The 25,073-nt window shown below is 35.7% G+C and overlaps 1 long non-coding RNA gene and 1 other non-coding gene across 2 annotated transcripts in view; one reads left to right on the top strand and one right to left on the bottom strand.

The window, feature by feature from the left end:
* The window catches only part of LOC129081116 (uncharacterized), a 30,055-nt gene extending 14,802 nt beyond the window's left edge, over positions 1-15,253 (top strand). The window contains exons 3-4 of the long non-coding RNA XR_008530258.1: positions 1,269-1,420; positions 15,035-15,253. This is a non-coding gene — a long non-coding RNA (uncharacterized LOC129081116). The remainder of the gene's footprint in view (positions 1-1,268; positions 1,421-15,034) is intronic.
* Positions 1,266-1,428, bottom strand: LOC129081204 (U1 spliceosomal RNA). The gene has a single exon (XR_008530276.1). It is a non-coding gene; the product is annotated as a U1 spliceosomal RNA (small nuclear RNA).
* Positions 15,254-25,073: the final 9,820 nt, after the last annotated feature.

Below are 25,073 nucleotides of genomic sequence, written 5' to 3'. Positions count from 1 at the left end.
CAAATTAGATAAACTTTAGTTAGGAGCAGTAGAGGAATGTGGGAAAATGGCACTTTGGATTAAGATCAAAGTCTAGGTAAACAAATATTATGAAGCTGTAATGAAGCACAGGATGTAGGACTGCATTTATGGTAGTTTTAGTTTAGCAAAAATGTGGTACTTGGATTTTTGAGATTCATATTTTTTTCAAAAGAAAGGCATATAATTTACTAGACCACGCAATATTATTAGTGTTAATTCTTTGGAGATGTAATTTCTATCAAACATTTCTGTACATCAAAGGAAACTGATATAAAAGAGTAGTTAGTAGGTTTAGGTCTTTATTGGATCAGGATAGATCTGAATTCCTGTGCTTAGACATTCTCTCTCTCTCTCCACCTCTCTCTCTCTCTCTTTCTCTCTCTCAACAGATTAAGCCTTGTCTGTGGGAAATGTACAGACACCTTGGCATTAGGTTGTCTAGAGCTGATGTACAAACTCTTTGTGGTACTGACCTGGGAGGGCCCACTACCTTGTGCCTGGGGACTTTGAGCACCCTGTGGGGGTATAGCTTTGCCCGATGGAGGAAGAATTTTCCCATTCCAGTAGGTAAGTGAGATTAGGTGCAGTCTTCCCTCTCAAAGGTGGAGAAAACAAGTGCCAAGTAGATCATTGTCCAAGAAAATCATGGCAAGTGTCTGAGTAGTTTTCTGGTAATCTTGCTTCCTATATCTCTTTCCCCCATTGTCTATCGCAATCACTTCTGACCTACACTGCACACCCTTTACAAAATGGTGAATCATTTCTCATGCTATTTGTTGTACTGACCAAGCCCTATTCTTTCATTGCTCTTGAGATCTCTGTATGCATTGAAAAGTAGTGATTCTCCCAAAGCAAGGAAAAAAGCATGAAGGTGGACGTGTGTATAAAACAACCTATATAGAGAGGGTGTGCATAGGGATATGTCATTGCTATGACTCTACAGAATAGAAGATTGGTTATAAATGAATCCCACTCCTACTAATAGAGTCTTTCTAAATCATTGTTTGCACACTGGCAGAAAGATATCATTAACCCATATCTCTATAGTGTCAGCATTTTTTCTTATGGTGAATTTTTTAATTGGTACCTTTTATAACCAAGAATATTAATATTTTAAAAAGTAGAGTTTGAGGTCCATTAGAGAAAGAAAACAAAAAATGATAGACTGACTTATATTGATTATGAATCGAATACCAGTTGAAGAGGAACGTAGTTCGTGTATCTCATGACTTATTATTTTTTCCTAGGGGAAAGAGCAAACGCAGTCTCCCACTACCACAAATTATGCAGCCGACTTTCCCACGGTTGGGGAAATCGCAGGGGCCGGCACACGCAGGGTGCAGGAGTGGGCCTCGCCCTGGGAGAACCACCTTCAACACCACAGCACCTCCCCTGCCAGGTAAGTATTCGTGACTTATTTTCAAATTGAAAAACCCGCTTACTGTGTTGTGATCCCAAATGATGTATCTATTTTTGTCGTAGTTAACTTGTACATTTGTCTTACGAATGACAAGAACTGTTGAATTTTAAAATGTTATATTTCATTCATCTCAATATTATAGGGTCTTTAAAATATTATTATTTTACTACATCTTTTCCAAATGTACATCTCATTCTCCACACAGTTTATTTTTCCTATACTGCAATAAGCATAAGCTATATGAAGATTTATGTATTATCTAAAGTGAAAAATAAAAGGCTTTGCTGATTTATAACATCTAAACATCTCTAGATGTTTTATGTCAGATTAAAACCATAATATAAAAAAATACCTCGCTAAATATAGCCCATCTATTTGTTTATAATCACTTCTCTTGGAAAATATTTCCCCCAGAATTAAAAATATAAACAAAGCAGAAATTAAAAAGGTCTACAAGTCATCATTTCAATTCGTAAACCTTCACCTAAAAACAGTATGTCACTTCTTTCATTTACATAAACATAAAAAAATTTAATTAACATAGTAAATACAATCTATATGTGCTCTTTCAACTTAAATAGTTTTATCATATTTTATGCTTATAATTAAAAAAATCTTTATTTTAGAGTTATAGGTTTTAAGTTTTTCTAATGTTTTCCTAATATATTCTGGATTCTTTTTTATATTTTTATCATATCCCATATGTGGCCACAGAAATATTTTTTATTGGTTTCTTTTAGGACACATATACAATCTGTATTATATTGTTTCCTCTAAGTTAAAGATCTATTGATTCTATGGAAACAGCAATTATGCAATCTTAATTTTAGAAAAGTACAGAATATGATGGTTAAATTGTTGAAAACATTTAGTATTTCCTTAGGGTCATATCACCTTGAGTTGATGATTACTTAATATATGCAGAATTGGCAGTATTTGCGGACAGTCTTTCAGACTTGTTCTGAATCCAGGAGAGCTAATTCTGCTGTTTTTTTTCTCCTGGTTCTCTCTATTAAAATGACTGGCTCACATTTTAGCTTGTAGCTCACATGGAGTCACCAGACTCTTCATTGCTTGTCACCAAAGTTTCCACTGTTTTTGAAAATATCCTTATGTTGGGAACTCCCCTCTACTCCCCAAATAGTCAGGTCTCTTCGGGACAGCTTCGGGACCTCTGCGGTGCGATGACTTGCCTCACCTCCAGGGAAAAGTCTCCGAGGCACCACCCCAGAGCGGGACGCAGCGGGAGGGCTCCTTTTATCTCACAGTAGTGTCTCTGCTTTGTGCTCAATGGGCTGGTCAGCAGCGGTCGTCTCTGCACAGGGTTTGCTTCTTTGGATGTGGAACCTCTAACCTACAGGCGAGCTGAAGGGAAAGTGATTGGGATTTACTTCTTGGTCGGCTGAGTCTGGCATGGAGTTTCCATCCTATGAGCGGAGTGGGGAGGGCTCAGTGGAGGAAGGAAGTCCCTGAACCTTCAGCTGCCCTTGCCTATAATTTCACACAGAGTTGGGTAGGTTAGAAATGCTGATGTCTTGCCTCCCCTGGGAAGGGACTGTTGTCACTGACCAGTTTCATACTGCCAGAAGAGTTAGTCTTTCAGTTACACTTAGAATGTAGCTTCGATGCCATTGCGTGTTGGGTAAGAGGAGCATGGTTCATGACTCAAATACCACAGACTCTTAGTTTTACTAGATTTAGTCAATTTTTCTCAATACCTGCTCCTTGATTTGTCATATACCCTTAGGTCAATTTGTGGCGGCTTTAAAAAATTATTTATTTATTTATTTGTCTAATTTTCACCAATTATGGCTCTTTCATCTGGGCAAAGATACACAGAGGTTTGCAAGATAAAATTCCAGAGGTCATCTGTCCCAAATATTCTTTTGAAAACATGTTTATGTAAGCTTCAGAGCTGAGGTAAAATAAAGGAGAGAGACTGAAAATACATTGTAAGCACAGTAAATGACATAAGCAAAGTTTCCAATGAGGTTATAAATGCAGGGAGTATTTGAGGAAGGGCAAGCAGCTAGTCCAGTTTTGTAGCATATACAGGTATTGAAAGAAGAGATAAAGGAAAATGTTGGAATAATAATTTCTGCCAAGTAGTATAGAAAGATATATATTTAATTTTGAAGACAATATAGTAATATTAATCATTTTAACATAATAGATTAACATTTTATCAGGGAACATATCTATAGCTCCCACAAAAGAGAGAAGAATGGATAAACACTTTATTGTGTTTAAATATTAACACATATAAATACATGTATATATAGATATGCAATGATGTATTCTATGAATGCACAATGGCCATAGAAATTACTTTCTTTAAAGCTGGTTAAGAATTTCAGTGTTATTTAAAGTTTGAAATGAAGAAGGTAATGAACTTAAAACTCACAGGGAGCTCATCTTCATGACATAAATTCCCTAGTGAACAATATTTTCCTTTTAATTTTTTCTCATTCACAGGTCTCATTCAACACATACGGATGTTGTGTGTGCATGTGTAGAGGGGGCTCACTTGGGTGGACTTACCCCTGTGTGCGTCAAATTAACCCAGGAGTAAAAAACCCCATCACTGCACTATTAATATATTCGACTCAGTGCCTTCCAGTTCTCATTAGGGAAGACTCTAAAAACTGAAATCCAAATGGGCCTTTTAGAGTAGATGCCTGCCTCAGACGATAGTGTCAGAGCCTGGGAACTGACACTGAATGAGAAGCTACAGAGGCTACATAGCCAGTCTCCAGAAAATCATAGAGGAATAACTGGTTTCCATAGTAAAACGTCATTAACAATTACAGACACTTGCACACAAGCAGCACGTAGCTGAAAGTTAAAGCCATGGTTGAGAGTGATGCAGATGTTCTGAAAAGTAATTATTTATTCTGCTCGTGCTCTTTTTGACTTGACCTTCTTGTGTGTGGAATGATGACATTCCTACTGGCAAAAATTTAACGACTTCATATGGGAGCAGAGGGAAAAAGAACGAATAAAATGTCAGCTCGTTGCTGTGCTGTCACTGCTGTCTTTCCTTAACGTGGTTGCTGACAGCCAAAATTGAAAATGTGCTGCAGCACCTGATGTTCCATAGATACTGCATGTCAGAGGCAGAGATGCCGTGACAGGTTAGGAGATCAGGGCAAGGGAAATAGCAGGGTACAAAAACATCTGAGGCCAAGGCCACTTGTCTATTGCCAAGAAAACTGAGAAACAGTGTTTAAGATTACTCTTCTCCCCTCTGTTAATACACCATAGTGTAAGAATCTCTCCAAATGACTGATACATCGTGAAGGAGGAAAGCACTCGCAAAGCATGAGAGGCTTAGATTCCTAATGGAGAGGAATTATTGCATTGTAAACTGACTGCCAAAACACACACACAGGGAGGTCTTTGTAGAACATGAGTAATCCTAGACATAAAATAAAGACATGAACTAGACGTGATCTTTTCATTGATGTTTATTCAGATTGCGTGTTAATTCAAATGATATTTTTGTATTATCTGGTCCTTGACCAAAAAAGTTTTCAAGGCTTGGCTTTGGCTACTGTCTTCGTCACCTGGTTTTCATGAGGAACAATTAAGGACAACAGTCCTTAACTCTCTTAATATGCTCTCCATATCCCCCCAAATTTGCAGTTATTATAGTAAATATTTATTTCAACTTTAAGGTATGTTTTATAATGTGCATAATCTATAATGACTATATATGCATCTATGGTATACATAAACTATATTCATAATATACATATATGTCTATGTACAATACATACATATATAATTTTAAGTAAATATAATTTTATAGGACTATGATTAATTTTATTTGTTTACTAAACACATGATCAGATAAAGTCTGAAGACCAAAGATATAGTAAATGTACCAGTAATCTTTCAAAATTATTCCATATCTGCAAATGACTTCCAGTGTTCTTCACATGATACTGGTAATTTGGGACCTAGATTAACAACCTCCTTACTGCACATCTCCTGAAGCCTTAGAAATATGATTTTTTCCTTTGTTAGTATGTGAAAAACTGTTTTGTTTTGCCAAAACAAACTCTGGAATAGATTCTTTTCTATTTAGTAATTTTTTTCTTACATTCTGGAATGTTTCTATCTTCATTTAGAAAAAAGAAAGCAGATCAACATAAGTGCAACTGTAATCTTTCGATATAATATTTTTGTCAAATATGACAACCTCTTTCAACTTCTAGAATTGTCCTTTGTAAATTTTGTAATATGCAATATAAAAATGTAATTTTCGATTAGCGTTTTTGAACAATTTGTTTCTTTTTATAGAAATGACTACTGATAAAAGTTAGGAAAATTCTTAATAATAGTCATTTTTTAATTAGAGGCCATTATATTGTAAACATTGTGTTAGGTTCTTTTTAAATACTATCTTTAATCCCCAAACAATGAAAGTTAGATATTATTTGCCTTATTATATAAGTATCCATCTACACACAATTAATAGATTAATACCAAGACATTTTGTCCCTGAAAGCCTATATATTCCCACCTCGAGCTTTATTACAATATAACTGACATGTAACATTGTGTAAATTTAAAGTGTAAAATAAGTTGATTTGATCCACATATATTGCAAAATGATCACCAGTACAGCATTAGTTAACACTCCAATGTGTTGCACGACGACCATTTATATTTTGTGCTGAGAACATTTAAGATCTACTCTCTAAGCATTTCAAATTTGTACTACAATATTTTTTAACAATAAACACCATTCTGTACATTATATCCTCAGAATTTATTCATCTTATAGCTAGAAGTTTATTCTTTGATTGCCACTTTCCCCATTTTTCCCATTTCCCAGCTCTTGGAAGCTACCACTTTACTCTCCATTTCTATGAGTTTGGCTTTTTTTAAAAAAAATTTTATTTGTTTGTTTTCACTATTTTACATATAAGATAATAAAGTATTTATCTTTCTCTTTCTGATTTAATTTATTTAGTGTTCTACCCTCAAGATACATCTATGTTGTTCAAGTGTAAGGATTTCTTTATTTGTAGTGGATCAATAATATTTCATTTTCTTTGTCCATTCATCTATAGACGGGCATTTAAGTGGCTTCCATATCTTGGCTATTATGAATCATACTGCAGAGGATATGGGAGTGGAGGTCTCCTGATTTAATTTCCTTTGGGTATGGACCCAGAAATTGTGATTGCTGAATCATGTGGTAATTTCATTTTTAATTTTTTTAAGGGACCTCCAAACTGTTTTCCATAGTGGCTCCATCACTCTGCATTCCCATAAACAGTGCACAGGAGTTCCCTTTTCTCCACATTCTAACGTATGAAGCGATATTTCACTGTGGTTTTGATTTTCATTTCCCTGGTGACTAGTGATATTGAGCATCTTTTCAAGTATATATTGGTCACTTGAATGTCTTCCTTGGAAAAGTGTCTATTTGGTTCCTCTGTTATTTTTTAAAATCAAATTATTATATTTTTTTGCTATTAAGTTGTAAATAAATTCCTTATGTATTTTGGATATTAACTTCTTATCAGATAGACCATATACTTTCTATTGATCAATGTTATCAGATAGGCAGTATTAAGTTATTATCTCTCCCACTACATAAATATTTTCTTTCTCCCTTTTATATTTTTTCACTCACCTTCCCACTCCATCAATTCCTCCAATAAATATTCATAATCCATTTATTTCTATACACTGCAATACAGTAACTATTGGCCACCTTTGTCTACTGAGCACTTGAAGTGTGGCTAGTTCAAGTCACGAGGTGTCATAAATGTAATATATACATTATGTTTCCAGGAAATATGAACAATAGAATGTGAAATATAACAATATTTTTAAATACAAAGCTCAAAGTCAATGTTTTTCAGGCAGATGTAACAATTTTTCCTCTGTATTCCTTCATTCTTTCAACTTTTAAAAAATAAACTGGTAAAGCAGTATAAGAAATAATACAGAGAGATCCTGTGTACACTTTACCCAAATCCTCATAATGGTAATATCTTAATAAACTATAATTCAATATCAAAATCAGAATAGTGATTTTAACAGAGTGAAGACACAGAATCATTATAATGTTTTTGCCCTTTTATAGACACAGCTGTTTCTCTTCCCACACTCTTCCTACTTCATTTCTTACAACTGGTTTTGTATTTCTGTAATTTGTCATATCAAGAGGATAATGTAAGTGTTATTAAAGATTCTGTAATCTTTAGGGAACTGGCTTTTTTTTCGCTTAGCAAAATTCTTTGGAAATTTTTCCTGGTTGTTGGAAGTATCAAAGGGTCATTTCTTTTCATTCTTAAGCAGTACTCCACGCTATAGCTATATCAGTTTAATCTAGTGATTCACTCGTTCAAGTATATCTGAGTTACTTTCAAGGTATGCTGTTACTGTAAAACTGCTATGAACCTTTGTGAGCAGGTTTTTGTTTGAATGTAAGTCTTCATTTCTCTGGGATAAATGCCTAGGAGTGCAGATGCTGTGCTATACATATTTAGTCCATGTTTAGCTTAACAAACAAGCAAACAAACAAATCTTATAAATTTTGGGGGGGAAGGGACTATACCATTTTACATTACCTACAGCATGATACGAATGATCCATTTTTTTTTCAAATCCTCAGAAGCAATTAGAGTTGTCAGGATTTCCTTAGTTTTGCCATACAGGTAGATACATAGTGCTTCATCATGGTGGTCCTAGTGTGCATTTCCCAAATGGCTAATGATATAAAACATTTTTCTCATGCTGATTTGCCATCTGTTTATCCTATTCAGTAAAATGCCTGTCTTTTGCTCTCATTTCCCAATTGAATTGTTTTTTATGTTAGGTTTTGAGGGTTCTTTATATATTTTACATACAGAAGGTATCCAGCCATGTAATACGAAAAATAAAGACATTTATTGAAGAAGATACAAGATATAAGAAACATTGTACATAGGACAATTGTGCTTCAGTCCCCTTCAAAGTAATGTATCTTGGGACCTCATACAGTTCTCCTAATTGCCATCAGCTGCCCCATTGCATTTTCCTGAATCTCACTGATGGTCTGAAATTTCTTCCCTCTCAAAGGTTATTTTAGTTTTGCAAAAAGCCAGAAGTTGCAGGGTGCCAAGTCAGGACTGTAGTGGCGCTGAGTCACTTGTGTGATTTGGTGTTTTGCCAAAAAAAACTCTGCATGAGATGTGATGCATGGGCGAGCTCATTGTCCTGATGAATGTGCCAATCACTAGTTGCCCATAGCTGAAGTTTTTTGAATCACCCAAATAGTGTCCACAGAAGAATGTGCACACTTAATGCAAAATTTGATGCAGCTTCGTTGCTTTGCTCTTCCAGTCATTTGAATGCACCATGGCACACAACACACATTCTCACTCAATGGCGTCTACCATCCCCACTGACTAGTACAGTGAAGTTGTCATTGTTCACACAGTTGCGTTCCAGTCCACTCACCTTGGCTGCCAGGGTACATGGATGTGGGCAAACTGCTACCATTATATTAACAATGGCTGGGCTTTTTTCTGGATAGACCTCATGTGTTGCAGGATATGTGGTTTGAAAATACTTTCTCCCACTCTGTAGCTTGTCTTTTCACCTTCTAATAGCATCTTTCAGAGAGCAAAATTTTAAATTTTGATCCAGCCCAACTTATCAATTTTTCTTTTTATGGGTAGTGTTTTTTGTATCAAGTCTGAAATCTTACCTACTTCTAGATTTTCTCCTATATTAGTTTTAAAACTTTTATAATTTATATTTTGTATTTAAGTTAATGATCCACTTTGAGTTAATATTTTATACAATGCATGAGTCTTAGACTTACATAAAATTTCTTAAACAGTTAATGAATTGATTGAGAAAATTTTGGCTTTAGATTTTTTTGTTGTATATTGCTATGTCTTCTAAGTGATTTGGCTCTTTTATCAATAGAAAACATTTCTTTTTCTCTTTGGTCATTTTATTGCTCTGAAGTCTACTTCACCTGTTCTAATAGAACAACTTCTAATTTACTTAAAAATTTTTATGGTTTTTTCATGCTTTTACTTTCAAACTGCTCATAACACTACTTTGAAGTGAGTTACTTGCAGACATCATAGAGTTGCATCATGATTCTTAATTTCCTCTGCCAATTTCTATCTTTTAATTGTTTTGTATACACCAAAGCATTTAACAATCTATTAAGACTGAAGTCTCCTATTTTATTTTTCTGTTTATTGTTTGTTCTTCCTATGCATTTTTTTCCATTTTCATTTTCTTGCCTTCCTGTGGGTTGCCCAAACATATTTAACATTTCACTCTCCTTACTTACAGTGTCATACAACTTACCTACTGGTGTCATCATAAGCTGAATGTACAGAAACATTATTATACTTTACATCTTTTCCATACCCTCCCCCATTTTAGAATATAGTTGTCTTAAATTTTTCCTATATATGTATATTTAGAACCACATCACACAGTGTTAAAATTTTACTTCAAATGTCAAACATGATTTAGAACCTCAAGGGAAGGAAACCTTATTGTACTTACCCACATTTTTGCTTACCGTGTTCCTTTTTATGTTCTGACATTCCAATGTACCCGAAAAAACCCCCAATGATTTTCTTTCTTTTTTAGAGAACTTCTTTCTTAAGTCACTCTTTTAGGGTAGATCTGCTGATGACAAATTCTTCATCTGCAGATATAATGATTTTTCTCTTCATTTCTGGAGTACATTTTTGCTGAGTATAAGATTCTGGGTGAACAGTTCTTATTCTTCAGCCCTTAAAAAAGCTTTGTTCTTATTCCATCTGGCTTTCTTGATTTCTAATGAGGAATCTGCTGTCATTTAAATTGTTTTTCTTTTATATATATGTCATTTTTTTCCTTTCTATATGTCATTTTGTACCAGCTGCTTTCCAGAGTTTTTTTTTGTCTTTAGATTTCAAAAGTTTGACTAAAATATGCCTTGGTATAATTTATTTGGTTTTCATGCTTGTGATTCTCTTCATTTCTTGAATACATATGTTATCTCATTTCTAAGTTTGGGAAATTTTCAGCCATAAATTCTTCAAGTACTTTTTAAACTTGCTCATTTTCTCTTCCTTTTCATGGTTTCTAATAACATAAATGTTAGGTCTTTTGTTATATTTTCATAGTTTCCAGAGCTTCTATTCCTTTTTTTTTTTTTATTTCTTTTCATGTAGTTATTCATATTGCATACTTTCTTTTGTTCTATTTCCCCAACTGTTTTCTCTGTGCCTTCTCAGTTCATATTTGTTCCATTCAAGGAGGTTTTTAATTTTTTTACTATTTTTGATGATTATATTTTTCAGTTTGAAACTTTTTGTTTGTTCTTTATCCTTTATTTCTTTGCTGATACTTCCTAATTTTTGCTGTTTCAAATAAGTACATAATTGCTCATTAAAGCATTTTTATCATGACTGTTTTCACTTTCTATCATCTCTGTCATCTCAGGTTTTGCACATACTATGGTCCTTTTTTATATTTTCATTTGCTTTGCGATCTTCTTGGTACTTGGAGATCAAATAACTTACTGAAAGCTGGACATTTTCATGTTTGCCATGGGACACTGGATCTTATTTAAAGCTTTAGTTTTAGCTGGTTTTCTCCGCAGCTGTTCCTTCAGAGGAAAGGAAAAGTTTGCTGCCTCATTACTGCCAGGTGGAGGCAGGATTCTAAGTTCCCCTCTAGGAAAGCATGTGGCAATAGGCATTCTGGTTGTCCCCACAAGGTGTTCACTGGCGCCATGGTGGGGTTTTCCTTATTGTTCAACAGTAAAATTCTTCTGTGTCCACTAGGTTTCCTCTCACTCAAACCTAGATAGATGGGAAAAGGAGAGCTACAGAGAACCCTCATTATTGTGAGTGGGTGTAAAAGTCCAGGCTACCCTTCCAGTTTATACTGACACTGTGGAAAAGCAGGGCTTGTCAGCAGCTATGGAGATAAGTATCCCGACCCTAACTTGGCCTTCTTGTCACTACCATGAGGAGGGTGTTGGAGTAACTGGTGACAGCTTTGCGAGGTGGAACGTGGCATTTGCTGCCATGGTGAGATGTGGCACCACTGATGTGTCTGTGCTGTTTGGTGGCAGTAGATCATTTATTGCCTTGTCTATGCCTTCTCTGCAAAAGCAGAGGTTTCAGGGAAGTAGGGTTTTAAGGGCCTGAATTAGGGAGAGGATATAACATGCAGGATATCATGTTTCATGTAAAAGCATTTGGCTTTAATATGAGAATAATTAGAGATGTTCAGAAATATTCCCATTGCATTCTCTTGAGTTATGTATGGTGGAGCCACTTGCTGAAATGAGTTTGAAGGAGCATTAAGTATGTAGGAAAATCATGTGTGTTTAATAGCGAATATATATGATATACATATTTTCCCCTTACAGGTTTGGAGTTTAGAAAGAAGGTTATCTTAATTGAAAATAATTAATATATTATATTACGGACACCACTGGACACAAGAAAAAAGATGGAATTTCCTAGATGTAGGTTATAGAGATAAGAAAAAAGTAGGCCCAGAAAATTTTCTTGAGATAAATCAAAATATAGAAGTTGGGCAACAGCAGGATTCAGCAAAACACACTGATGAGAAGTAATGTGAGTAGTGTATGGGGGATGGGTATTGTTGAGTGTCAAAAGCCAAAAGAAGACCAATTACAATAAAGCTGAAATAGAGGTTTAAAATATAAATATTGAAATATGGCCACTAGGGCTGGCAACATGGAAATTACTATTTATTTTAGAAAGAAGTGGTTTTGTGTTGGGAAACGCCCTTCCTGGTTTCAGGGACTGTAACTCCACCTACAGGTGAGACAGCCCCAAGGACGGAAATAATCAAGGAGGCCTTGGGGAAACAGGCCACTGAGGAGACAAAACCTGTCCCCCTGGCAGGGGCGCAACCCCTGCCTCCGTCCTGGTCAATGATCCACAACGGGTAAGTTTTTCTCATGTGGAGAAAACGACCTAAGACAGACATCGGCCCATATGGACAGTGGGACGAGGACTTTGGGGGACATGGAGAAAGGGCAAAAAGGTCCGCACCCCTCGGCTGGGCTCGGCTTGGACCGGGCCAGGGTCCTCATTCTGTCTGAGAGAAGGCTCCTTATCTCTGGGTGGCTCTGCCCGGCCCGTCTGGCTCAGGCTTGGAACAATAGGAAAGGCAGGTGCAGCCCTAAACTGGATCCGGTGGTTCTGGTTCGGAAGACAATCAGGCCTAGAAGTAAGTTCCTCTAAGCGTGCCTTTGTTCTTCCCTCAAAAGCTATGATAACTGGCTCCTACTGGGAAGGAGATTTACATTATTCATAGACCCTGACCTGAGGCAGAGCTTTTGTGTTCCTCCAGTCGTTATCTATGCTCTCTATTTGGTTTCTGTAAACAAAGCCTCTTGACATTGATTGATGAGCTTTGCATCCACACCCCTGTGCATGTGGTTCTCAGTAGAAGCCTTTGGACGCGGGGCCCTCTCTCCTCTAGAGGGAAGAACCAGGTCCCCTCCCCTGGCCAACAGAGAAGTGTTTGCAAGGACTTGTGTTTATTCCCCCGATCCGTGACAACCCCAGAACGGGCTCTGCGGGATTCAGAGCCCCGCTCCCTCCTCAGCTGGCTGTGGACAGTAACCCTCCGATCCAGGAGCCCCACGCTCCACCGCGGTGCTCCCCACAACGCGTCACTCCCTGTCACACTTTTGATTGTCGTCACCATATATGAGTGGATATGACTGGAGGTGACTTAGAGTGAAAGGTAAACGATGCAGTCTGCGTATCTCGTAACTCTTCCAATTTCTGTGTGAGGGGAACCCAAGACAGGAGAGAAGCTATAGGAAGGTGAGTTTTCCAGGCAATTTAGAATGTCCAGAACATGTTATTTGTTGATACAAATGATACAGTAAAAAGGGGATGTTAAAATTTATGAGAAGGTGTTACTACATGACAAGGTAGGAGAAATCTAACTTCAAGCACCAGAAATACAAGGCTTTGTCAGGACAGACCCTTCCCTTGACTTACCAGGAAGGAGTTAGAAGGTAACATAGAAATGTTGGGTATTTAATGATGGGGAAATATGAGTTTTCCAATTGTCATACTTTATTTCCTAAACAAACAATAAGATAGTTGGTTTCCTGAAGGGAGGGCAAAGGAGAAAATATATTTGAAGATCCAATGAAAATAAGAAAGGTGTGAAATGGGGCATACAGATAAATGAAGATGAGGTTATTATGGAAACATTAAGATATGTTGAGGACCCATTTTTACCACAAAGCTTCCTAGTAAAGTTATTGACTATGATTTATGAATCTTATAGTTACAGCTTTCAGATAGTTTAAACTTATTTTTATTATATTGTTTTCTTTTATGTCCTGCCTCTTTCTTGCTGAAAGTATTCTGGCCATACAAAAACAAATTCTGGTATATTAAAAAAATATTAAGTGAAGTCCTTAACTAAGTATTCAAACATAGTTACATTTTTTTATGTTTGGAAAAGATACAAGTAAGTAGCAAAATATCTGAATGTACATTTAAAAAAAAACACTATTGCTTGGCTTGATGTTATTATAGCATCTGGTTCATGGATCATAAACAGTATCAATAGGAAAATAAATATAATATGCAGCTTTGTACTATAAGTTATATTTAGTGTGCCTCTAAATATGTATATAAATCTTTGTGCACATAAAATTATACTGTCATAAACAATTTCTCCTTCCTTAGAGAGCAATGATGTGTACTGATTTTAAAAATGCTGGCTTCGATTCAGAAAGTTTGTTGTTTTAAGATCTTGCTTGACCACCTACAACATGTTTGTAAATCTCTGTATACAGCTTTGTGTTTTTCACAAGCTTTCTATTCCAGTAAGAACAGCTGGTGAAATTAGGTTGCTGTCCTAAATTTCAATTAGAAGCCATTGGTGTAAAGCTATTTTCAGGATCATTTACTTGGCTCTGGAATAAACACCTTTTAGTTGTTAGAAATACATCACTTCACTAATGTTCAAATCATAATGGATGTCATCACAAAGTTCTGAAAAGTCAGTGTATATTGGTAGATTATGTATATAATATATATTATATATTGGTAGATATATATAGTTTATATTAGTAGGTTATATAGTTATTATAAAGAACAAATACAGATTTGTCTTTTAATTTTTATTATATAGTATTCACTTTTATTCGTGGTGGGGGTTTGATTTTCCTTCACTTTTATTTGAAGAAAGGCTACACTGAGATTTATAGAGACCTTTAGAATTTTATAAAACCTAAGGTCAGCTGGTTTAACTCCATAATTTTACAAATAAAATCACTAGAGATATACTCAGAGAACATAAATACTATGTGCCGAGTGGGAACACCACAAAGTGACAGACCCACCTTTTGAAATCCTTGGTATTTGCCTTTTCCAATAGAGCACAGGATCTTCCTTTTATTATTTTCTAATCGGACTATGCTGAGTGGCTGTGTGTTCTTATAGAAGAAGGGACTACTGGAAAAAAGGGTTGATTAATCATTCTAAAATTAAATGACATGTATTAGAGTTTTGAGGGTTCAGTAGATAATTTCTCCCTCCTTTTTTTCCCACCCAGGTTTGAAATTGCATGATGACTAGAAAGAACAGTTGGAAGTGAAAATAACACCTTATCGTAACAAAAATATTTGAAAACTGTGTCTTGGGCTTGCAGATATCTTCAAATTAAAATTATATGCCCTATCATTGGCTATAAGTGTTTGGTGACTATAACTTGTAAAATTAGTGCTCAGAACTGCAAAATTCCTTGCAGAAGACAGATTACAAAGAGAATCAGAAGGGCTTGAACATAAAGCCTCTGTTCATCATACCAAACCCATCCATCAGGTAATTTATTTATTCCCTGTTGGGAGTCCAGGAAGAGGCCTGCTGATGCCAGGGGTGATGCTCTAATGGAAGCTCCTATCTATGCAAAAGTGAGGGGTAGAAAAGAAAAACACGCCAGATAGTATAAAAACATGGTATTACTCATCACGTCCCCTTAAATTCCAACAATATTGTACTAAGCATGACTGTGGCTATTGTTGAATAATTTGGAAGTATAAGTTCTATATCTCTAGATTCAAAAAACTGTTAAGCTGGAAAGTTGAAAATTAAGAAAATCATCATTTCCTTCCCCAAATCTCATTCACATCCCATCTTTGCCAAACATGGAACTTATTTTAGATATGATCGAAATTAAGCCATGGTTAAAAATCTGGCAATATCAACTAACAATTTATTAAGTAATAAAAATTAACACTTTTAAAAGTAAAAATAACAAAAAAAACTAGTACTGTTAAATTAAAAATATTCCAAACAATTATATTATAAACTGATTTGGAACAAAATCACTGACCAGCTCTTTAACCAATGGTTAACTAATCATTTAACCAACAATTAACTCAAAATAACCCTCTAGTTTCTGAAGAAAAATTGAAAAATTTGTTACCAGAATTTAGTGTGGGTTTTTTTTTTTTCTGAACTTCCAGACATGTTTACTTTATAGAGTCATCACCAAGAGGGATTCATAACTCTACTCTTCATAGTCCATAATTTTTTCTTTCTCTTGATATAATTTATGAATTTCATAGCTTTCTAAAGATGGTTTTGGAGTTATATTCATAAATACTGTTCTTGGGAGAGTAGTGTGTTATGGACTGAATATTTGTTTCTTGCCCCCAATTAAAATATTAAAACCCTATTCTCCAGTGTGGCACCCTGACTTAGACCTTCAGCTTCTAGAACTCTGAAAAATAAATTTCTGTTGTCTAAAGCCACCTCGGATGATACTTTTTTATAGCGGTCTGAAATGAGGCATAATGATTAGAGGTTAAATAATAAAATATGTAATTTATAGAGGGTTTTATAATTTAATTCTACATATTATGGACATGTCTTTCATTTCCTATATTCTTTTTTTCTTATTTTAAAAAAGATTTTATTAATTTATTTTTAGATAGAGGGGACAGGAAGGAGAAAGAGAGGGAGAGAAACATCAATGTGTGGTTGCCTCTCACACACCCACAGCTAGGCATCCATCCCTTAACCCAAGCATGTGGTCCAGCCAGGAATCAAACCAGCCACCCTTGGGTGCGCAGGCAGCACTCAATCCACTGAGCCACACCAGCCAGGGCTCATTTCCCATATTCAAAGAATCACACAATTCTACTAATATCTAATGTATTTTCTACTTTTCACAGCCACTTCTTGGTGTAAGTCCTCATCTTCTGCTTAATCTAATATGGCCTACAGAATTTCCAACCTATATTGTTTCCATTCTAAAATCTACCAGACTTTTGCTTGTAATATTTCTAAAAGTTTACTGTGGATAAGTCATGTTCACACTTAAAAATCATCAAAGACTTTAATTTGAACAGTGGCTACTAGCAATAATCAGGTTGACTCATATAATTCACTACAATGGAGGCATGTACCTTTCTGGATGATTTATATTAGAGGTTTACTCTCCCATGTTTATTAAAATAAATGCCACAGATATTAAAACTCTTTGGGTTATAAATTTAAGACAACTGGTCATTATGAAGGCAATATAGATAGAAACATTAAGTTAAGCACTTTCCACCATACTGCAAAAAGCTGAAGATGCCAAGAAAAAATACACACAAAAACACTAAATTAGACCAGAAACTAAAATACAAAAGTGAAAAAAAGTCAGTAGCTTCAATATATATTAAGCAGAATTAATAGAGATAAAAGCAATAGAAAATAAATGAATAATTATCTTGTTTTGTTTAATACTTTAGTAAGCTCACAACTCAAAAGCGTACAGAAAGAAATGGAAAAGGTGTGTCATTTTTTGAAATACTCAGTATCTCTACTCAAAGACTTAGGTCATACATCAGAAAATTCGATCTGAGTCTTTCCAAAAACATCCAAAGGAGACAGGGTAAAGCAATGGGGGAAGGAGTCATTTTACCTGTGATTCCTATCCCGGAAAATGAAGTCTCCATGAAAAATAAAGGTGCTAATGAGGAAAGAAAGACAAAAACCTTCCAGCAGACCATATTGCAATTTCTTTTTCATGATCTCCATCAGTTCTAATTGCTTAATAGTAATGTGGTGGGAGTCTGAGATGCCGTTATCTTTTTGTGTGAGGAAGTCTCTGGGTGTAAGTCTCTGGGAAATAAAAGTTTAAATGGAAGTTTTGGGCATCAATCTGACATCCAGCTCAATTGCAGCTGTTAAATACAAAACCATATGGAGTGTCAGGGTAGGGTTATCCCTTGAAACTAATCATTATAAAAACTTTGAGGTTGGGCCAATATTAAACATTGTATGATATTAGTGAATGAGACAAATTAAATGTGAGACACAGGTTTGTTGAGTTCAGTGTATTTCACATGAAAAGTCAATAAAGGAAAGATAAAAACATGAATGTAAACAAACATATACATTTAAAATGATACAGAAGAAAACTCCAAAAGTCTTAATCATCAGCCACAGAATATGAATACAGTCAATTAACATTTGACAGAGGAAGCAAGCACTTACAGTGGGCTACAGATAGTTTATTCAGTAAATGATGCTGGGAAAATTGGACAGATGCATGCAGAAAAATGAAACTAAACTACATTCTTATACCACACCCAAGAATACCTTCAAAATGAATCAAAGACTTAAATGTTAGACATGAAACCATAAAAATCCTAGAAGAAAACAGGCAGCAAACTTTCAGATATTGCTCATAGATTTTTTACTGGATATATCTCTCCAGGCAAGGGAAACTAAAGAAAAAATAATTAGATGTGCTATATTAATAAGAGGACTAAATGGGACTACATCAAACTAAAAAGTTTTGCATAGCAAAGGAAATCATCAACAAGATAAAAAAGCAACCCACAGAATGGGAGAACATATTTGCTGACACATCTGATAAGGGGTTGCTGCGAAGAGTGCAGGCTCTTGGATCTGAGGGTCACAGTCCAGGGCCAGCTGAGGTGGGAGCAAGGGCTCTGATCCCGCAGAGCCTGTCCCGGGGTTGTCACAGATGTGGGCAAACAAAATGAGTCATTGAAGAAAATTTCTCTGCTTGCCAGGAAAGGGGAAGGGGCTCTTCTCTCTAGTGGAGAAGCCCTGAGCCCCCATGTCCAAAGGCTTTTATTGGGAACCATATTTGCAGGGGTGTACAACAAAGCTCATCAATCAATGTCAAGAGGCTATGTTTGCAGAAACCAAATAGAGAGCATAGATAACGACTGGAGGAACACAAGAGCTCTGCCTCAGGTCAGGGTCTATGAATAATATAAATTTCCTTCCCAGTATGAGCCAGTTATCATAGCTTTTGAGGGAAGAACAAAGGCACGCTTAGAGGAACTTACTTCTAGGCCTGATTGTCCTCAGGAACTGCGGGATCCAGTTTAGGGCTGTACCTGCCTTTAGTATTGTTTCAAGCCTGAGCCAGACGGGCAGGGCAGAGCGACCAGGAGATAAGGAGACTTCTCTCAGACAGAATGAGGACTCTGGCCCTGTCCAAGTGGAACAGAGGGGTGTGGGCCTTTTTGCCCTTTCTCCACATTTCCCAAGTCCTTGACCTGCTGCCCATATGGGCCAATGTCTGTCTTAGATTGTCCCTCCTCTTGAGGAATCTTACCTGCTTTTGACTACCAGCCATGACGAAGCCAAGCAGGGTGATATGAGGGAGGAAAGGTTTTGTCTCCTTAGTGGCCTGTTTTCCCAAGGCCTCCTTGATTATTTCCAGCCTTGGAGCCCTCTCATCTGTCAGTGAGGCTACAGTCCCTGAAACCAGGCAGGACAGTCCCAACAAGGGGTTAATATCCAAAATGTATAAAGTACTTACAAAACTGAACACCAAAAAAAATCAAACAACCCAATTAAAAAATGGCAAAGGACCTGAATAGACAGTTCTCCAAAGATGACATACAGATGGCCACTAGACATAAGAAATGATGTTCAAAGTCACTAATCATCAGAGAAATTCAAATAACCGCAATGAGATATCACCTCACAGCTGTCAGAATGGCTGTCATCAATAAATCAACAAACAAGTGCTAGCCAGGATGTGAAGAAAGGATTGAAATCTGCTTGCCTCTCACAGCTTTTGCACTTTTGGTAGGAATGCAGACTGGTGCAGCCTCTGTGGAAAGCAGTATGGAGTACTTCAAAAAATTAAAAATGGATCTAATTTTTGACCCAGCAATCCCACTTCCGGGAATATATCTGAAGGAACTCAAAACACTGATTTAAAAGAACATAAGCATACTTTTGTTCACTGCTGTGTTATTTACAATTGCCTAGATATGGAAGAGGCCCAAGTGTCCATCAGTAGATGAGTGGATAAGACAACTATGGGATTCTATGCGGCCATAAAAAAGAAAATTTTACCTTTTGCAACAGTATGGATGGACCTGGAGAACATTATGCTAAGTGCAATAAGCCAGTCCGAGAAACACAAATACCATATGATTTCACTCATTTGTGGAATCTAATGAGCAAACTGAACTAACAAGCAAAACAGAGATGGACTCCTAGATGGAGAACAGATGGCATCTATTGGGGGTGGGGTTAGAGGGTAGAGGGGTTGAGCAATAAGTGTAAAGGACTCATGGACATGGGCAACAGTGTGGTGTTTCCTGGGGGGCGGGATATAAGAGGTCTAAATGGTAATGGACAAATGCAATAAAGATTAAAAAAAGAAATAGGGGTATATAGACATAAGATCAATGTTCAGATAACAGAATAGAATGATAAAAAGAGAATAAAGTTTACAATGAAAATATAATAAAAAATAAATAGGTAAGGTATGGCAAGTATGCAAGTGGGTTAAATTTGTGCTGCATAACACTGATTCAATGAAATAGATAACAGATTTAATTAGTCTCAGGAAAAGACAAAAGAATAAAAAAATTAGATGTGCTATATTAATAGACATGAGAGATGATAAAGAAACAATGGACCCAAAACAAGGTTTCTTGAGAAAGAGCAGAACAAATATATCAGAAGCAAGAATCACATTAAGGAGGAAGCTGCTGAGAGAAGAGAAACCAGTGTGTATGTAGAGGGAAAGCAATTCCCACATTGATGGGGAAATTAAATTTTTCTAAATTGAGCCTGTGAGATTTTAAGAAAAGGTATTAGAAACTAAGAATAATATTTCTACTAAGTAATAAAAGTTTTTCTTAGAGATTTATCTATTTTTATTAGAACTTACTTGCCTCTCACAGGCAAAAATTCAGGTGAGAGTGTAGAAAAGTTCAGCAAGTGCACTATGTCCAGGACACAAAGAAAATGAATAAATCATTTACAAGATATTACAGACACTTAAGTTAATTTAGAATTTGTTAAATATATCACAGTCATTGTACCAGGCTAAATGTCATTCATAGAAAACTTGTAAACAATGAAATATGTAGTTCTTTATGAATATCATTGGCATAAGAAATATGGCACCTTTATAATAAAATACTTATAAAAATAATTAAAATTATTGTTAAATTAAAATAAGAATATATTTTTGTTAAAATAAGTTTATATTTGTGAGTAATATTATTTCCTGTCTGATTTCAGGTTACATTAAAATCATTTATGGAATTTTTATTTTTTTCTACTCTTCCAGGCAAGGCTTGCTCATAGGCATGTGACCTATTCAATCACATAAGATTCAATTCTCCGTTGCTGCCATTGTGCAGTTCTTAATAAATTGGAGCCTTGTATTTCTTTGTGTGCTCTCACTGGGCCTTGTAAATTATGTGGTCAAGGCCCTGCCTGAGTAGCTCAATTGGTTAGAACAATGCCTCAAAATACCAAGGTTGTGGGTTTAATCACAAGTCAGGGCACATACAAGAATCAACCAATGAAAGCATAAATAAGTGAAAAAAACAAATCTATACTTCTGTCTCTCTCTCTCACTCTCTCCCCCCCCAATAATCTATTAAAATTATAAATTATGTGGTTAGTGTTAGTGCTACATTTATGTATTCTCTAATTATGTTTATTTTACTCTCCCTCTTTTCCTTCCTCTCTTCTTTCTTTATTCCCTTCCTTTCTTTAATAAAACAATTATCATAATTATTTGGGAAGGTGGATATTTCAATCGACTGGAAAACTGTAGCAAATAATAAGATGAACAGCTACGTATTCACACCTCTGCAAGTTTTAAATTATCACATATTCTAATGAAAGCATCAGGACAGAACAAAGTAAGTAGAAGGGTATTCCAAGGGTTTTTATAAGAGATTCTAGTGTGAGAATTTCTTCAAAAAATGTTGTCTAAATGTTGTGTGTATCTACTCTCTTTACCATATGCAGAGAAGCTCTCCTCATCTCAAGCCCTGGGGCTGAGTTAAGAGGTAGGTGGTCAGAGAGTTTGCCTCCATGGCTCTTGGAAAACAAAAATGTCATGTCTTAACCTCACCTGCAAGGACAAAATATGAGAGACTGGCCTGAGCCGCCCTATGGGGCATAAGCAGAGAGGAAAGCAGACACTTGAAAAAAAGATGGGAGTTTTTCTATGTGCTCAGTGATTCTCTAAAGAAATCCTACTTCTATTTTTTCTGTCAGTGGTGAGACTACTCAACAATCAAGGCACATAAACTTAGAAGGCAACGAAGGACACAGAAGGAAGGACAGGGTAACAGGGAGGAAGTGGGTCACTTTGCCATTGCCAGGGAGCTGAGCAGTGGTCCCCAGCAGAGGGAGGTCTCTGAGAAATCCCTAAATTTGCTCCGCTGCTCTTGCAACTTTTTATAAGCCTACAGGGATCAGTGATACTATTTATTTTAATTTTCTATATTCTTAGTTTCTATGTTTATTTATACGTTTATTGCTTTTGTTGATCAGTTTAGGGGGGAACTCTTTGACATCCCAGTTCACGGGGAACAAAATCATAAACTTTACTCTGCAGCACTGAATTCCTAGCAGCAAATGCAGAAGCTGAGACAGTCCCATTTAATGCCCATATGTGGAAGGAGAAAAATCAAATGTTCAAATGGCTGGCTAAAAGAAAAGGAGAAAAAATAAATAAAAAGAATAGGGCATAAATGGATTTCAAATGTACTGCTTTAATGTCCTGAAATCATAGTATTTTTAAAAAAGTCTGCGTGCAGCTGAAGGGCAAGGCTATGTATGCTTTCTATATAGACTGCACACACGAGCATGTTTTTCAAGGCTTCAGAGTCACTGTTCACCTTCCCTCCAAACTACTATGTGGCGAAGATGATGATGAGGATGCATGTGAAATTCAGTAGTTTCACATTTTCTCTTTTCCCCCCAGAAATTATATCTTGCTTTATATCTTTCAGTCTGTTTCTCAGAATCCCTGTTCTCACTTTTCTCTCCATCACTGTATTCTCTCTACTGATTCCTTTCTTCTGACACCATTATATGACTTCTAACCTGTCCCCGGGTGTTCAAAGGTTCTAAATTTTTTGAAAGAAGGTATGCACATAATAGTACCTGGTGTTCAGTCAGTTCACCAAATCCAAAAGGATTGGAGTAAAATGTGAAGTTGCTAAGTTCAGTGAATGTGAATTGTAAGGGATCTGATGCACACCTCAACAGAGCTGAAGTAAGGCTTTTTTTTTTTTTTTTCTTTTTTGGATCAGGCATTCTAGGCTAAAGGTTTCAACAAGAAGTAAAGAATACCTATCAAATCTCTAACTCTCAGCCTTAATTCTTATACATATTGCTTTATATTTAAATAACAGAAACATATGGCATTAGGTTATCGTTTTCAAAGTAAGTTATTTTTTCTTCCCTGAAGTAATTGAATTTGTGAAGGTGATATTTACACATGCCCGAAAGGCTGTTTTTTGAAACTGGATAATGTGTTTCAATAGGAAATATTTTATTATAAATTAGCTAGTTAAAAAAAAACAACTTTCTTATACACTTTGATTCTCATTTATCACTGACTTTGTGGCTGGCAACCCTGTTAAGAAAAAAATCTCTCTTGACACTTATTAAAGACTGTTAAGTCAGACATTGTTCAGGAAGACTTCTACAGCAGGGTCTTGTAGTAGGAGACTGGAACTCTCTCTCCCTCAGGACAAAGTCCCATTGTAGGGATCCTTATAAAGGACAGCATAACTTTTGTCCTAGCAACACATTAGAGAAGCCTTCTCAAATCAGTAATCCAGGAGCTTTCAATCCACAATTTCAAAAAAGCCATAAAATATAAAGAAAGTACTAGAACTCAGGGGCCTGTGATTCTAAAGAAATGTTTGTTCCTTTTTTTTTTCCTGTTCTTTTTTTTTTTTTTGGTAGGCAGGAGATATTCCAAAATGGAATTTGGTCTGAATTCAAAACTTGTCATAATACTATCATTTCATTGTTCCTTCTCCTATATCCAGCAGTTTTTAAATGATTATTATGAGGGTACTCTTTATTGCTCCTTTTTCAGTAGACGGCATTTTCTTATGCTACAATTATTACTACTAATACTATCGAATAACACTTTACTATTACTACTACTGGCAATTATTAGTACTAATATTAACTAATAATATCTGTATGTTAGAACAATTTTAACTCATTCTCAAAAAACATTTAATTTTTAATAACATATCAGTGAATTATTATTACCACAAATTTTAGATTAGGAAATGTGTTGCTTAGAGGTGCCAAGAAATATTTTTTCAACATCAAAATGCTATCTTGTGATTAAGCCCAGACTTGACCCTAGGTTGTCTGAATTAAGAGCTTTTGTTATTTATCAGTATGTTCTATCGTTTCTTACACATAACTATGCAAATCTTAGGGTTCAAAAATTTTTTATTAAGACACATCATCTGTACATGTTGTCCTTATGTAAACCGAAACTAGATATGTTGTGTATCAAGGGAAGAACAGGGAATGTAATAGTAACCGAGTCCCGTTTGTGTGGTAAATGTATTCTAGTTGCTGTAGTAAACATCACCTCCATTGTTTTCCTTCACAATAGACTTTGGAGCTATGTGTTACCTATTTTCTTATGTAAGAAAACCAAGGCACAAAGAGATTGGTTTAATTGACAATTATCTTTTTGAAAGACTGTGGTGTTCATCTAAACAGGATGATGCATAACCATTTATTTAGTGGGAAGACACAATAAATAGATGAGAAGATAAAAGGGATTTAGTTGAAGAAAATGTTGAAAAGTTTATCAAAGTAATCTCCTTTAGAGAATTTTATAATTACAAACCTTAATATTTCTTTTGTTTTTCTATGGATGATTGCAATTCAGTCAGGGTGTTTGATATTCCCTGCTTATATATTTTTGTCATTTTAATGCATTTTATAAATGGATAAATATTCTTGCATCTATATTGTGTTTGTCACTTTTTTTTAGATTCTCACATTTTATGACACCATCAGGTATGTGTTACATGAGAGCAGACTCCCCTGACCTGACAGTGCTTGGCAAAATGACACATGAATTCATGTTGTTATATTTAAAATATATTAGTATTTTATTAATTAATGTTATAAATTAATAATTCAGTTATGTCTTCAATAAAAAGTAGAGATAGACTGTATAGTTATTTTTCGAACCATTATAGTCATTCTTGGGTACTGGGGGGAGGGAGGAGGGAGGGTGTGTTACAGGGCCCTGGCAGATACCCAATGCCATGGATGTTCCAGCTCCTTGTATAAAACAA

The sequence above is a fragment of the Pteronotus mesoamericanus genome, unplaced genomic scaffold, assembly GCF_021234165.1.
Source record: "Pteronotus mesoamericanus isolate MK-2021 breed Mesoamerican mustached bat unplaced genomic scaffold, CSHL_Meso_final contig_94, whole genome shotgun sequence".
Taxonomy (NCBI): Eukaryota; Metazoa; Chordata; class Mammalia; order Chiroptera; family Mormoopidae; genus Pteronotus; species Pteronotus mesoamericanus.
This window is presented reverse-complemented; position numbering and strand designations above follow the sequence as displayed.